Raw genomic sequence first — 12,148 nt, forward strand, 5'->3', positions numbered from 1 at the left:
TGATGCATTAATTAAAAACTTTAAACCTCCATTCAATCGAGTTCTATTTGTTCTGGCAAAGAAAATAAAATTTTAGATTGCTCTATATGTTTTCGAGGCGCAAAAATAACTTTAAACAGTTGAATTGAACTAATGAACGCAGCTTCATTCATCGCTATACAAAATTCAGATTCGAAATCTCTCTAGGATACTTGCGGAAATGCACCGTAAAATCTGAGAGCATACATCAAGTACAAGATCGAAAAAAGTCTTTAGGCTTTTTACATAATCTTCATTTAATGCTGCTGAAAATTTGATTTGCGTAACGCGGCCGAAACTTTAGCTACAAGAGTTTAGTTCCATTTACTTTAGTTCCATCCAAGTTGTAAATTATTGTGATTCCGGTGAAATTCGATTCAGATATTTTTCTCAATTAAAAACCATTGAAATCCAATTAAAATGAAAAACAAATACGTCAGCGATTCGAAGAAATAGTATATGTATCGGATTAAACAGCTAAAATTAGGCACAGCCGGGTAAATTTAGAGCGTCAATGTCACTCCGTCAAAACCTTTTTTAAGCATAAAACCTTGGCGTGAAATTCAAAAACTCCTAATGCCTTCCCCGTGTATTTTTGCACATCCCACGTCACTTCACGTGCGCGCTTTGCTCTTTGAAGCGGCGTTGTTTTTCCTGCGACTTTTTTAAATCAACTTTTTTTTTCAACAACGCTATACTTCTTTTTTCCGCACGTGGCTATTCTAGATGTGAAAAGAAGAGGGAGGATGCTAGCTTAAGGTTTATTTGTACCCACCTGCTTTTTGAGATGCTGTTTGTGCTGAACTATCGCTGCATTTTCCAATCAGAGGGAGCAGCGATGGATTTCTGAAACATGGAAAATCCAGTTAGCTCATAAAAATTAAAATTTATTTTCCATAAGCCTCTTGTACGTGTGACTCAAATATCTACTTCGAATAATCAAATAGCCTTTAATAAAAAAAAAGAAATTAAAAAAATCATACCTAAACCTGAATTTTGTAGAAAGTCATAAGTAGAGTCCTTTACTATATACAATTCCTCTAATCATAGCTGAGACAGATTTTGACAAGCAATTATGACCTCGCCGTCATGTCTTTTCTTCTCTCCGATTGTCATTTTTCCTCAGACTCAGGAATGCTTTCGACAGGTCACGGAAACGCTTCGACATTTACGTACACTATATTCAACGCCCCGGGTGAAAGAGTGTTTTTTGTATCAGGTGTTTTTGTTTTCGCGTTCACATGGCTGTTGCCTCGATGGGGATGCCGGCATCGGAAAAGTTTGTCTTGCTCGTGCATTTTTAAACGCTCGGGGGTTCGTACGCGACTAGTTTTCCCGGGCGTGTTGACGTATATTTTAACTATTCATTACATTCACATCTGTCCATGAACATCAGTGATTCACTCAACAAATTAAATAGTACGTAGTTACTCTTCTTCAACGGGGCACTGTATCTAACAAGCCACTTGAGCATCGCGGTCGTGCTGAAAAGGCGACTAGAATATTTTTTTTCAATAGCGAAATAAATAATAATTGCACTGATAAACTCGTGCCGAATGACGTCCTTAACCTTAAGAAGACCTGCGGAAAAAGTGGCATATTTATGTTCCTAATTTATTTCAAGTCGTGCCTCCCTGCAGAAAACGTCAGTCGCTCAATCAATAGCTTGGTCGTGAAAGAAACGACAGCGTTTCCTGCAGTCGCAAAACGCCAGTTTTAGAAACTCCAACCATCAAAATAATAACACATCCCCGGCTAGTCATTATCGCGCGCACAGTGTATAACAGCATACATTCGCTGCAGTGCGCATGATAAAAATTATAATTTAACCGTCACTTTTTGAACAAGAGTAATTTGAAAAAATGACCCGGGACAAAAAGCGGCCAGGCTTTAAATTAAAATACGAGCTGGGTATTAGGGTCGTAAACTGGGCTGGTAGTCGCGTGAGCCAAGCACAAAACTATAAAGCGCACTCGTATATAGGTGGGAGGGGGGGGGGAGAATAGCTTAAGTCGTTCGGCTTGTTTTGCGCTCTGATTGGAAAGGCGCGTGGAATACGAATCTCTCGCTCAGATATGCGATGATCAGGGCGTAAAAGTCTGGACTGACGTCTCTTGATTCATTCCGACTGGTGTTGCATACAGGTTTGTGGCTATTTTCGTGATTCAATCGCTTTCTAAGTTCAGCGCGATGAATGTTCAATGTATCCAGAAGTACGCCGTTTAATCGTGCAAAGATAATCGCTAAATTCGTTCTATTGCAAATCCCGACAACCATGTTACTACGTTAACTGGGACAGCGAATTCAATATGATCAAAACCGAGGTAGCGAATGTGAAATTAGACTTTGCGGGGGTCACGTACGCGCCAAATATTATTATATAATTGTAATACAATTTGCACAGCGAAATTCTATCAACCTGTCCTATACGGCCCGCTCATCGCACTGCCACCGCCATCGATCGGAATTTGAATTATTTAGTCCACGCAACGCATCGGAGACAACGGCAGCTTTGATTTAGCCAGTCACAAAGCCAGCGTTCGCTCGAATTTCAATCGAGACCCGAGAGTAGCCCTTAAAAGTATGCCTCGAAGTTATTCGAACGATGAATTTGCCAGTTATTAACTGTCGTTTCATGTGTAGGCACATACTCTCGAGGCAATCAAGCGGCCAGAGTTTACAGGCTGACGGCGAATAACTCGGTTAGCCGAATTCACGGTCTCCGATAAGGATTAATTTCGAGCACCCCAGGGATTTTGTAGTTAAAGCGACTGCCCGTGCTTCTAAAATTACGTTATATATAACGACGAAGAGATCAATCATTCGAACGTTCGCGGCAGCCTTGATTTCTATTTTTCGTTTCGACGAATCGTAAAAAGAGATAGACAGAGCGCAGAAGTAGTCGGCCTGAATGGATTGACCGATCGAGTTTCTTCAGCGATTTTTAAATGGAGCATAAACCCGAGGGCACAGCTTTTGCGTAAATGGGTCGGGAAAACAGATTAAGAATTTCCACGCTATAAATTCGCCTGTATTCGGTGGAATTATATACACGTGTATTTCCATTGTCGTAACAATAATAGATACGAGGCATGTTTCTTCGAAAACTCGTGTCTTTATTCGTTTTCAACGTAGATTTCCTCTGTCATATTGGGGTCAACTAGAGCTCACATTGTTCATCGCTCGTGGCACTGTCTACCGCACTCGAATATGAAAATCCATATGCTTATATATGTATATGCGAGAATAGTTTACTGGCGTCGCGTTTTTTGAATTTCTACTGAACCGCAGTTATCTGCTGTATCCAGAGAGGAATCAGCGATAAATACTTTTTTCGCGGGTTATAAAAATAATTGGAATTCATTTAGAGGGAGCAAAAAATTAAAAAAAATTTCGAATCGCAATTTAGCGTACAATAGCTATCGTTTTTTCGCATTCAACATATTTTAATTGCATCGACGATTTGTTGCAGCTATTTTAATATCAAATTTTTTCCACCAGCTGGAAAAAATACCTCACCCTCATACAGCTCCAATATCAAGCAGGAGCAGGAGCAGGAGCAGCAGCGGCAGCCGGCAGCAGCGGTGGCGCTGGTTAGGAAATGGCTGCCACCTGTAGCTATTGATCGGGTGGGCGAAGCCGAGTATATTTTTCGCCGGCACGTCCCTGCGCACTCGCTCTCTCTCTCTCTCTCTCTCTCTCTCTCTCTCTCTCTCTCTCTCTCTCTCTCTCTCTCTCTCTCTCTCTCTCTCTACCCTGCTGCTGCTGATGCTGTTGCTCCCGCGACGTTATAAACTTGCGTCCAGCTTCCGCCTTACCCTCTCCATATCTATATCTATTTCGCAGAAACAGTAGCAACGCGAAATCTCTCTCTCTCTCTCTCTCTCTCTCTCTCTCTCTCTCGCTCTCTCTCTCTCTCTCTCTCTCTCTCTCTCTCTCTCTCTCTCTCTCTCTCTCTCTCTCTCTCTCTCTCTCTCTCTCTCTCTCTCTCTCTCTCTCTCTCTCTCTCTCTCTCTCGCGTGCGCACATGCCCTTTCCACAATCAGAGTTCGCAAATTCGAATGTTTGTCGGATGGCTGAAGCAGTATGCATCGCTGCACGGCTATGAGCTTTCGGTCCGTGCATGTATGTATATAAGTACACGTGAAAGGAAGTGGAAGTTCGGAAGTGAAATACGTACAGTTGAAGTTTATACTCGGGGGATCCTTTATATTGCTGAGGGACGAAGTGGCTGCTGGAGAGAAGACGCCTTAAGACTTTTCAACGGGGTTCTTAATAATCGATCTTCTACAGGAGTTTGAAAAAAAATGAAAAATTAATTGAACTTTAATCGATTCTCAATTTCAATATCAAGTAATTTTTCTCTCTCATAAACTCTCGAATCTTTAACTTGTATTCAATCGAAAAAGGAAAAATAATAAAAATCCAGGAGAATCCTATTACTTTCTCGGCATGAATGATTTTCACTGCTTATCCATTTGCTAAAAAAGAAACCTCAGAGAACAAAACTCGATGAGAATTTGAACAAGAAATCCTTCCTCTGATAATGAGCTTCATTGTGAGAAGAAAAACTGAGAATAACAGAACTAGCAATAGGATATGTCTGTAATTTTGCATACAGGCTGGTTTGTGTTTAAGAAGCAATCATATAAATTTAAAGAAGACTAGATAAGATATAACCGAAGATATAAATGTTTTTATGTAACACGCAAACAATTTTCGCGTTTTTCGTACCTATTAATAGGGACTAAAGTGACTCTTTTTTGACCGGCGGGCAAAAAAGTTATTTTAGCGGGCAATAAAAACCTTTATTGCCCGCATATTCAAACAGCGGGCAATAATGGCCTTTATTGCCCGCAAAATTTTTTTTTTTTGTAATTTAAAAAAAGTTGATTTTGATAAATTTGCATTATTTATTTATTTTATATAATGTTTGAACAAGACAAGAGCACGGTTGCCGTGTCAAAAAATAGTCACATCAGTCCCTCTTAACACGTACGAAAAAACGCGTAAATACGTCCGCGCGTTACATAAAATATGGTGTGCACCAAGGGCTAAGTGGGCTTTTTGGCCTCGTGGATTTTGCAGTACTCGTCTGCGACTCATAAACGCCCTCGCCTTCGGCTCGGGCTAACTCGCCTTGACTCGTACTGCAAAATCCACACTCGGCCTAAAAAAGCCCACTTTACGCCCTTGGTACACAATATACTATTATTTTATGCCAATTAACATGGGCTTTCATGAGAAATCCCGATTTCGTTTCACTTATTTGCGTGTTACAACGCATTTAACGTTACGATTTCGTTCAAATTTATTGTAGTTGAAAATTAATACGCAACGAACATTATTTACCCCTCAAAAATATCGTTTATGGGCTTAGTAAAGTAGATCTCACAATTATTAAACCAGAAATGAAAAAGACACATCTAGACTAGTGTAGTACCGATAAGACTGCCTTAAACTCGTTATAACTTATCGCAGAGACTAATTAGAGAAACATTAACAGAAAACATATGTACAACGATTAGAACCAAAATTAATGAGCCATATCTTCCCTCTTTTAATTTGGGGAGGCAAAAATGTCTCAGTTACACATAACGGAGAAAGAGAAAGAGAGAGAAAACTAGAGCCAGAATTGAAGATATTAAAGGGGATTGGTCCGAGTAGGGAGTGAAATAAGGAGGGCGAGAAAACGGTATATAGGGGAACTTTTGCGCTGCGTCCACGTCTCTCTGGATATTGCGGTCTTATATATTTCCGTTTTTTCTTTGTAATTGAAATGGCCGAGCACTGCTGGCTCACGTGGAATCCGTGGGATCCAATTCGAGAAGATCGATGGCAAAAATTACTGCGGACATTTATATCGACGCGGCAGAAACTGACATTTATCGTTTTCGCTGGCCTTAAAGGACGATTGACTTAATCAATTTGGTCAAACAGAATTTTCTAACAAGAATTACTTGTATATATATAAGGTAACCGTGAAATCGTTGTTTTGGAATTCAGTATTTCGTTAATGTTGCTATCAGGATCACAGAAACATCCTTCAGGTTCTCGCCAAGCTCTGGCCAGCCCTAAAGATACAAAAGAGCGACACCCGAGGCTGTGTGTGATTTCTTTCTTGAGCAACACATGTAAGGCACTGACTTCGGATAAAGCATAGTTTTGTAGTTATTTCTAGACTTACGGATTGTTTGGATTAATAAAACTTTGATCTTCGAAATTACAATGAACGATTTAACATCAAATTACTTGACCAAAACATAAAAAAGGGCGAATATTACAATTAAATTTATTTAAAAAACCCACGCATCGATTCACCTAGACGATTCGTTTCCAAATTCAACCGCGTTCACGGCGCGTCTCACGTAGCTTTCGTCGGCCTAATTAAACTGACGATTACTCTCAATGCAGTGGAGACCGACGTGGAGAGTGCAAAACAAGTTAAAAGAAATTTATACGTCGACGCACTGCGTGGACCTTTTTCTCTCTTCCTCTTGCTATGTGCGGGAAGATTTGCTGATTGAGACAAACGCGGCAAAATGCAGTTTTTAAGCTTAGGAGCGCTTTAATTTAGTTTCCTATTCATTCTCATGAATATTGAAACTCTTTAACGAGCCTATAAAATATGTATCGAGCGCGGACTACTTATCATTAAGGTGGGGTTCTGGTGAATTTTCTAACTTTTTATATCGCAGTCACATTTTCTAAAATTTTGTACTCATATTCGGTACAAAAAAAAAGATTTGTAAATTTTGAGCCATATATAGTATATTACTCAAATTATTGCAAAAAATAGTTCAAAATTGGGCTTACTTGCAAATGTCTCTTGCGCACTCCTTTTCAACTAAAACCAAAATTCTTACGGCCAATATTTGCATTTATAGTACGTCAAAAATAGTTTTTAGATTAAAAATTAGTAGAACTTCTTGTCCAATAATCGATTTTTCATGTACTAAATTTTATTTGGTCCTTTTTTTAAATCGGGTCACTATGAAATTTTAATTTTGAATAAATGCAAACATTGGCCTTCAGAATTTGAGTGTTAGTTAAAAAGGAGTGCGCGAGAGACCTTTGAAAGTAAGCCTAATTTTAAACTATTTATTTGCAATAACTTGAAAAATATACTATATATATCTGGCTCAAAATTTACAAATCTTCCTCTTTTTTTGTACCGAATATAAGTACAAAGTTTTAGAAAATGAGACTATAATATAAAAAGGTTAGAAAATTAACTAGAACCCCACCTTAAGACGATGACCGTCTGAAACTGCTCAAGATAACAGGTGATGTTTTGCGTTGTAAATTTCTAATGAAGGAAAAATATCAATTGAGTTTTATAGGACAAGATGCCCGAAGAACTAAATGTACCTTATTACGGGTGTAACACTAATGGTACACATGGACGTGACCTTCAGGTACGCGGAGCAAGCTCCTGGTGAGAGTCTGGGAGTAGTTAAGCCTCCCCAACCTACAGACATGAAGCCTAGTGCAATAGTCATCCTTACTCGTCTATCCGCTTCAATCTATCCGGATCAGTAACCGATCTTTATTCTACTCTATTTAAAAAAAAAGTCCGAGCTGAACTTCTAATTTTTGGTTGCAGCTGATGTGACGTTGGCGGAGCCCCTTTATAATGTAAAATTACCGCTGTGTGGAATAATAGACGGTAAGTGATCAAAAGGACAATAATTATGCTAACTACATGAAAAGTAATTAGGTTAACACAAATTAATGCAGACATTCTCTTTCATCAACGTTCACGTAAAATAAATGACTACCCTGGTAGAAACAGTAACGGTTAATAAGATAAGTTTTGGGCCACTTAGATAAGTTGTCGTTAACAATTTAAATAAATAAATTATAAATTATAAATTATAAATCCATATATATATACACATTAACTCAAGATAAAACAGAACATTTGCTTGAAATTTGTCAAATGACTGTTACAATCCAGAAATTATAGAAAAATATGTTGCAATCGTGAAAAATCCAAATATTTGTAATAAAACATGCAAACGTTTTAATGCAAGAAAAAAAGGAAAAAACAATTTTTAACTTAAAAATAATACTGTGTTGGTATAATAGACACGCATCACTAAAATATTAGCAATATTTTGCTTTATTTTTTTACATTCAAATTTGATAATAATGGTCAACTAAACTTAACTTTTTAACGGTTTTCACTCATTAATTTTCTACCAGGGTTGTAAAATCAATAATCAGTTTATCTCGAATTTGATACTAGACAGAGGATCCTCTGTGTATGTTCTTGAAATTGCAAAAGAACAGTATTTTCTATCGATGGAATTTCATATTCACAACTGTCGAGTGTATCGCGTGAAGATTGGTTTTACACCTCAATCAAACACACACACGCACACACAGAGAGGCATACCAAGAAAAAGGCATTCAAAATAAGCAACTAGATGCAAAAAGGTCGATGCGAAGATCCCGGGAAGTCTTTCTGTAGAAAAATGAAGAACCCGTAAAAAGAGCGAGAAATGCACGAATAACTGTTGTACCTCTTTGCCGCTTCTCGGAATGATTCCATGATAGATACTATTGTTGCTCTTGATCTATTTTTGACTTAACGCGCTTCTTTTCCGTCCTGGATGTTTTCCTCGATGCGTCGCCTAATTTCGAGAAAAGTGTTTTGCTTCAACCTTTGGATATACATTGTAGTAGTGCGAAAAACATTTTTGCTTCTTTCATACAGGAGTATGATCTCAATTACACGATTTTTCGTCTGATCAAAATGTTTATTGAAAAATTAACTAGCCGGCAATCGAATTCTCGCCTTGACCCCGAGAGGCAGCGTTGTGCGCGAGTATTAAAATTTTCATCCTCTCTGCTCGAAATCGATAAAGAAAAGTTGCCCCCGGTCGAAAAAAAGCGTCGACTCAGAGAGTAATGACGCTCCGAAAGTTCTGCAGAATAAGAGCCCCATTATTCCTCTTTAAAGTCCCACGTGGTCCCCGTCCCATCATTTTTATCCTCCTCGTCGATGTGCTCATCCCCGAGGACGTTTCAGCCAGCTGAAAACGGGGTGAACGACGTCTTTTTTCTTCGCTACTCTCTTTCTCTCTCCCTCTCTCCTCTTTCCTTATACGGAATTTTTTGCAAGGTCACGCCGGAAAATCTCTCCCCCGGACGTATCCGCCGGCGGCGGCTGTGACGCTGAATTTTCCAGTGCTATAGAACAGGCAGCATCGTCGTGCATATACCCAAGTGACATCGCGTGGTCGAGTGATAGGATTCGACAGTGGTTTAATGGGATGTTTATTCGTTTTTCGCTACAGTTATGCGATGTTGCCATTCGATAAATAAGTTTAAACACGATCATACGCTCCCGATTGAAGGCAGGCCCTCGATTTTTCAAATCGAAAGAGTAAAACATTTCACCGAGGGACTCCGTTAAATCGACAGACAAGATTTACAGGATTACGAGCGGCGTGTGTATCGGAAACTGACAACTTTCGAGTGCGGGCTCGGCCGTCGAGCTATTTTTAGCGGTCCCGCATCCAAGTGAGCGAGACAAGTGTCATTTTTCAAACGTATAGCGCCGAGCCGAGAGTAAATTCGAAGCCCGTCAATGCGATACCGCTACACATATACATAAGCGCGTGTGCGCGCACATGCTCGGCGCTCGAGTATCGCGCGACTATTTGTCATTCCATCCATTATAATAAGTCAGGGAGAAAACGATAAGCCTGGGAATTACGCGGGGCTGAGTTACCGGCGGCGTCTGGCCGTATCGATCATTATTCGTCGGGCGCGAAAATTCGCGTAGAGACTACACCAACTTTCACGCGAACTCAGCCGAGTTATCGATGCCTCTTTTTGCGCTGCCCGCGAAAAAAGAGACGTCTTTTCTACAGCGTTTCTCGGACGGTCCAGTGTCACGGAGCTTGAATCAAAAACGAATCGTAACGATCCTCGAGCGAACTTTTCGACGTCGGCGAAACAAGTACTCCGAGAATTGCGCACGTGCATTACGCGTCGAGAGTGAAGAGAAACTTCTCGCGTGAGTTTTGCTCAAACACAACTTTTCCGTATCCATCACACCGGAAAGCACGTCGCGCTTAAAAAGAGAACGGCGCGTCACGAGTAAAGATTCCGCTGATCGACGATTACAGATAGCCGCAACTAACGAGGAATCGTTCGAGTTCTTCGAAAAGCACGCGCCTGATTAATTGTTCCACGAAATCCCTCGGACTTGTTAAATGAATTATAAGACGCACCTGTAATTGGAGCTGCGCAGGGTAGATATTAATTTCTGAAAAGTGGCGCAAGGTCAGAGCGAATGAGTGTATGTTTTTCAGCTTAACTCCTTCTCAGCTGTCATTAAAGTTAATACGCGATTATATGAAGGAACTAGGTACTCGAGTGTGTGTGTGTGTGTATTATGTGTACCCGCGCGCGCGCTTGCGGGAAGACGGAGTAAGTTTATCAGATCGAAACTTGGCGAATTTAGCGGTGGCAAGTAATGAACTAATTTCGCGTAGGCCTATATTTATGTTGTCAACGTAAACAGATGAAAATTTTTTTTTTTGTCACGAAGCGTCTTGCGGTAATCTCAAGATAAATCAATAGCTCAACATTCCACTGATCAAAGTAAGTAGGTATCACCTGTCGTGTGTAGTATTCTATGAAGTTGAACCACTGAATATTAATCTTAGAACGAGTGAAAGAACTCAGAGTGAGTTCCAACAAAAGGAAAGGGTTGAGTGAGTGAAGGGTTCTTTTTAATTAACACAGACGATTTCGCGGTACACAAAAAGCACTTGCTTTGGCGTAAAAACCCTCACGGTTTAGAGGGAAAAGCCTGAGCAAGTGTAAGCTTTATTGAAAATAAGAAAAGGGAAACTATACAAATAAAAGAAAGAGAACAGTGACTCTAAAAGAGAAAAAACTCAAGTGAAAGAACGCACGCAAACGCAAAGACGCGAGGTACCTTTTCCGCACGCAGAGAGAGCTCTCTTACCGCAAAGACGAACGCAAAAACCGCCGCTGAAGAGGACGTTGAGCAGGCCTCGTCGTAGTCCGCCGCTGCTTCCGTCCTGGTCCTGGAGGTCTGGAAGCCGGGCCTGGGGAGCGAAAGGATGGTCCGCAACCGTGCACCAAGCGCGCCCCGACGTCTCGGGGAGCCAGACGCTTGGCACGAGGGCAACAAGGGGTGTTGCCGCTGTTCGCTCGCCTCGAAGGAGTCACGTACAACACGTGGACACCTTCGCCAACAAACCTTAAGACTATCGCCTCGAGGCACACTCACGCACACGCGAACGACGCGATCGCGAATTTTCCGCTAAACACTACCAACACGGCGCAGAACGAGGTGAACAGTGATAGCTCTGAGAAGAACAAGTCACTGGCTCACCGTCAGAAGACAAAAAAAAATCGAAAAGCGTAAGGAAGCCAAACGTGCGAAGCGCTAGGCAGTCCGAACAGGAATCCGCGCGCGCGGGCCCTTCGCGCGCTCGCAAGCGGGGCCGGCGGCGCGCAACTCGACGCATGCGCGCGCGCTCTCAACGTCGCAACGGAGAGCGAGCAGCGGCGCGAAATTCAAAAAGCCTAAATTTACACCTACACTACTTGAACGAATAAAACGAACTGAACAACCACGAAAAAGAATCATTTCCTCTTTCACGGAAAAGGATATACGTCCCCTTCCTAGGTATTCAAAAGCCATGAATCGAGCAGAGCTCGTAGTAACCTCATGCCCGTGTGAATGGGCGCAAACGATCGCGTGCTAAAACTACTTTGGCCGTCGGGGCAGTATACTACTGCTTCTTCGTCTGCTTTTCCGCGGCCGTTACACTTCCTCCTGCTTACATGCGAACATTTTTGTAATGAAGTCAAGAATGGCTTTCGACGTCGCCGTACACGGACCACAGCCTGCTCTCTGTTTACTCTGCTGATCTACCCGCGGATACAAGCACGATCGTTCACCCGACGTTTGGTTAATTAAGAGCGAGCACGAAACGCGCAGTCGCTGATTTTTATAAATATCGAATCAGCGTGTTTTTCCGACGTCACGCTGCTTTTGCTGTTTGTTTTCGATTTGTTCGCGGAGAATTTAGGGTCGAGGGACATGCCAGAAGATAGTCGTCAAGTCCCAAGTGTT

At 41.2% G+C, this 12,148-nt stretch overlaps 1 protein-coding gene across 7 annotated transcripts in view; it reads right to left on the bottom strand.

Annotated features, from left to right (window-relative positions):
• LOC100116327 (regulating synaptic membrane exocytosis protein 1) overlaps nucleotides 1–12,148 on the bottom strand; it is a 153,642-nt gene that overhangs the window by 121,377 nt on the left and 20,117 nt on the right. For 6 of the 7 annotated variants that reach the window (XR_004227595.1, XM_031929944.1, XM_031929942.1 and 3 more), the window contains exon 2: nucleotides 794–864. The gene's annotated coding sequence lies outside the window, so the exon portion shown is untranslated. Of the gene's footprint in view, nucleotides 1–793; nucleotides 865–1,001; nucleotides 1,595–12,148 lie in introns of those variants that run through there. The other variant, XM_031929943.2, reaches the window with a different exon arrangement.

This window comes from Nasonia vitripennis, chromosome 4 (genome assembly GCF_009193385.2).
Source record: "Nasonia vitripennis strain AsymCx chromosome 4, Nvit_psr_1.1, whole genome shotgun sequence".
Taxonomy (NCBI): domain Eukaryota; kingdom Metazoa; phylum Arthropoda; class Insecta; order Hymenoptera; family Pteromalidae; genus Nasonia; species Nasonia vitripennis.